A 5129-nucleotide genomic window follows, 5' to 3' on the forward strand; every position below is an offset into this window, starting at 1 on the left:
TGATCTAACAAAACTAATTCCTCACAATCAGACGTCACAAAACAAACAGATGCTTCCCTCTCTAAATTTACCTACTTTCGTTTCTCTGTTTTCACATCAAACAAATAACATGGAAAATCAATCAAAATCTTCCATGATCATCAACAATTTCATCAAATTTTTCCCAATTTTTTTTGTAATTCCATACGATTACAACATATTCATTCACAGTTTCAAGTATTTCAATTGAAAAGATCAGTTTTTCTTTAATTAATAGTCAATTTTCGGAAAACCCTAACGCATCAAGTCAAACAAAGGTATGAATATTATTTACGATTTCTTAGCTAATAATCAAATTAATTAAGTGATTTTCTCGTAGCTATTGAAATTAATACCAATTCTAATCAAATTTCTGTGATTTTCAAGAGATTGATGAATTATGATGATCGAATGATGAATTCTGATGATCAATCTCTTTCTCATCAAAACGATGATGAATTCAGGTGCAAATATGTGTAATTCAGATGAACAATCTCATTTTTCATTATGTTGATTACTTTAGTTATGTTATTCGTCATTAATTACAACAAATTCTAATAAGATTTCATTATTTCTGCGTAATTTGCAAGTGGAATGACGTTGAAAAGGGATAATTGATGCTCAATTGAATAGTTGACCTCTGTAATAGAATAATTAATGTTGTATGATAGAATAACTACGTTATTGTAATAAAATAACTTGTTTACTGAGAATAAAGTTCTCTGATATGTATGGTTATTTTAATGTAGAAACTCAGTTATTGTAATGAAGAAACGTAGTTATTTTATAGTTAACTCAGTTGTTTGCTGAGAATAATGTTCTCTTATATTTATAGTTATTTTAATGTAGAAACTCAGTTATTATAATGAATTACTCAAGTTATTGTATTGTGCTGAAACTTAAATATAGCCAACTTTTAATCTTTGTTTTGTTTTCATCTTGTTTAATTGAATAACTCGTATTTTCAATAGAATAATTCATTTTCTTCAATAAAATGATTGAGATTTAATTTAGTGAGGATCGATAACAACAAATCTGATAAGATTTTGAACAACAAAGGCAGTGCGAAGAGATTGATATCCAACAAGAATAAGGCAATTGAAAAGGCGGGCAAACCGTTGAGGTTATATAATAACTGCACACAAATGGCACACAATGACAAACGAAACTGACAAAATCCATTTGTTGAGGATGCTTTGGAGGAAGAAAAAGAATAGGAAGATGAACGGGGGGATGGATAAGAAACTGAGTAAAAGAAGAGGAGGAAGATGCGTTGGAATATGAATTTAATAGAAGCAATACTGATTTACATTACAATAATTGATGATAGAATAATTACATTAGAGCAATAGAATACAATAACTATTGTAACTCTTTAGAATAACAATTCTAACTCTTTACAATAACTACATATCAACCTCTTAATCATAGCCTTTATTTTCGATTTGCTATAATTTTTTGACAATATCTGGTAGAAGACAATGATTGATTTTTTTCTTGTGAATAATTACATTAGAGTATTACAATAACCATGTTTTTACTTTACTATATTTGTTGAAATAAAACAACTGTTTTTATACATTGAATAATTACATTAAACTATTAGAATAACCGCGACTGACCTTTATAATAACTATGACTAAATATTACAATAACCATAATTGAATATTACAATAATTGCTTTTGTTCATTGGAATAACTGACTAATTAAAGCATTACAATAACATGACTGGTTATTGAATGACCTCACAAGCTGAATACAATAACTTGTATGTATTCAAATAACTGGTTATGTGCATCGAAAGAAATTAACAAATTGAATTCAATAACTGCTCATATGCACTGAAATAACTGGCTTGATTTAATATAATAACCATATTTAAAAAATATTTTATTACACATTCATCAATTCAGTATCCACCATTAAATCTAATAATAAAAATACATCACTAATTATTCTAGCTCTTTGGCTGCTGTGAACTTGTTTAACTCTTTTCCCACCAGCTCTTCTCGATTTTGAAATATGATTCTCAACCTGCAATATATCTTTCTTGAGATCCTCACGTATTGCAAAAGACATGCTCTTCCATCATTTACGTCTGACATCATCATAATACCCAACATATCAAGCCATATAGGGGATTCTGTCCATTTTCCACTTTATCATCGACGTAAAGTTCTTCCCCTCATATGTGAGCATGTGATACATCGTAAAAAGTCCCGATTCATTATCGTTCAGCTGCTTTGTTTCCCATTGAAAATTAACATCAACAATTTTGAATGTAGAAACGACAATCTCCTTCTTTTGCTGTTTTCCTTGTTTCCAAAAAGTAACAGAAGCAATCAACCTACTACATGGACAAACGGAAAAGAACTAGGAATTATATAAAACATAAAATACGCAACTTCAGAAAATATATCACTGAAAGAGAACATATGAGATTATATATCAACACAACGAACAAGAAGTAACTATAAAATACAATAACTGAGTTTGAATAATATAATAACTCGATCAATGTAATACAATAACTGTTATTAAACAGATTATACACTAACAAACTAAAACAAGAAGTACAAGATAAAAAAACTGAGTTTGAATAATACAATAACTCGGTTAAAGTAATACAATAATCGAGATGCAACGTAACAATATCTGCATTTGTAAGAACATCATATAGAATATCTAACTCAATATATTACAGTAATTGGATTGCAAAATGACTATGCCTGACATTAAAACACTAACCAAGGAATAACTAAATCATATAGAATAACCAAATTCCTATATTATAATAACTACATCAATATATTACAATAACAAATAATTTCAACAAATACATTATCTTCATTAGAACAAAAACACAACAAAATCATCAAAAAAACCAGAAAAAACAACATCAAAATACAATTACGAAACCCTAGAATTATGCGAAAAGAATAGAAAATGTAATTTAACAACAAAAATACGATAAATTGATTTACATAATGAAAATGATTAAATAAATTGAAGATTAGACACACAAAATACAAGAAATTCAAGTAAAGAAAAATAAGATCAAGTACAAAAATAAACAAAAAAATAGTATAAATAAGAAGAAATGCATTACCTGATTGCACGAAATTGAAGATGAAGACGAAATAGAATTACTGAGCAAGAAAAACAAGCACGAAATCGCTCTGAAAACGGAGAGAAATTGAAGATGAAGAGCACGAAACAATTGAAATTGATTATCGCAGGCTATTTTTTTGTTCTTGCTTTTTAGAGAGAGAGAAGGAGGAGAGAAGAGTGATTTTCTAATAATGAGGAGATTGAGAGAAAAGTTAGTATTTATAGTTTGGGTAAGATTTAATCTCAACCATGCATCTTAGATGAGATCAATGGTCCAGATTTAGAGGGGTAACTCACCAACAATAACCCAACTCATATGATCCTACTTTTATATATATATATATAATTACAAAATGTTGAATTTCATTATTTCTGAAATCCAATTTGTTTCATATTTCTTCACAACTTAAACATAATTTTCATATAGCTACGTTTTCTCTATTTATTTACTCGGTTTAATTAGTCGAAAAAAATATAAGTGTTCTTATTTTTTTTCATGTCACATACATGTGGTAATATTGTTATGGTATACCATTATTAAATTATCTCGATATCAATAAATTTTATTTTATATTTGTATTATGATGCTAAATTATAATTAGTATACTATAGTATAATTACATTGATTATTCAAGTTTTTTAAATTTTTTATTATAATTGTAACTGATTGACTGAACAATTCATATTGGCAAGTAACAAATCAAATTGTGTAATTAAATCCTAAAAGAAAGTGGCTCCTTAAAATTAGCAAAGAAAAGGCCCTACTTTGAATAGTTGACTTTTAACCACAGAGCGACACCTATGCTCCGTGGTTGTTCCTTTAATAAATAAGATATGATTCTGTGTGACTAAATATTTTGTATTAAGGAAAGTATTCATACGATTATCTTATAATAGATTGCCGCCTAAATTACAAGTATCCAAAAGAAGCTAAGGGGGTGTTTGGTTGGGAGGTTTGAAATAGAATAGAATGAATTCTAGTCATTAAAGTGTTTGGTTGAGGTATTTTGGAATGGAGTTAGAATCCTGATGGATTCTCATTTCACCTCAACCCCTTGGAATCCCATACCCAACTCCTCCCCATGGATTCAAACTCCATTCCTTCATGTTTATTTTTCTAATGAACCAAACATATTTTGGAAGGTATGGAATTGGAATCCCATACTCCTATGTTTCTCATTTCAATTCATTCCATTCCTAAGTAGTGAATCAAACGACCCCTAAATAGAATAACTTGTTATTTGCTATCCCGGCATTTAGGTTACGCTTGGCAAGGTAAATAAGTAACTTATTTGACAAAAGAAAACCGCCCGAAAATTACTAATATCGGCAATTTAAATTACAAAATTACCATTCTATAATTAATACCCTTGCCAATTTACCCTCATATAATTAATTAACACCCTGATACAGTGATACTACCACCTTATCCCTCTAAACTTGTCTGAATAATACATCGTTTCTGTTAAAATCTTCTAATAATACGGCTTACAAACAAAAAAAAGATTAATTAGAGTTTCAAACAATTTAACAAAAATAATATAACGGAACAAACCAGCAACCCTGATTGTGTAGGCCACATGACATAAACACGGAAATCTCACGTAGATTAGACGGCCATGCCATGGTCTGTGTCGTGTAAACCAAACATCGGCGCCGTCGACTGGACGTGTAAGCTACACAAGTCAGCCGTGCACTGGTTGTGTAAGCTACACAATTTTCTGGTGGGCATGTCGTGTTTCAAACAAGACAAAACACGCACTAACCGGTCCCCCCACAGCCCACTGTATATGGTCATCAGCAGTGCGTAGATGGCAATCCAGTCGAAAGTTCAGTAAAAAAAATCAATTATAGTACACATTCTACGTCCTCTATAGTCCATACGCATAAACTGTAAATTTGCTAATGAGATCGAAACCATTAATGGTGATACGCATATCTTCTCTTTTGTCGATGATGATGCTTCAACAACCGTATATATCAATACTATATATTAAAT

The 5129-nt window shown here is 29.8% G+C and overlaps 1 long non-coding RNA gene across 1 annotated transcript; it reads right to left on the bottom strand.

The window, feature by feature from the left end:
* Positions 1-1861: 1861 nt before the first annotated feature.
* On the bottom strand, positions 1862-3323 carry LOC141606667 (uncharacterized). The gene is made up of 2 exons (XR_012526785.1): positions 3129-3323; positions 1862-2369 (listed from the first exon to the last, which is right to left on the bottom strand). It is a non-coding gene; the product is annotated as an uncharacterized LOC141606667 (long non-coding RNA).
* Between the last annotated feature and the right edge of the window lie 1806 nt (positions 3324-5129).

This window comes from Silene latifolia, chromosome 1, assembly GCF_048544455.1.
Source record: "Silene latifolia isolate original U9 population chromosome 1, ASM4854445v1, whole genome shotgun sequence".
Taxonomy (NCBI): Eukaryota; Viridiplantae; Streptophyta; class Magnoliopsida; order Caryophyllales; family Caryophyllaceae; genus Silene; species Silene latifolia.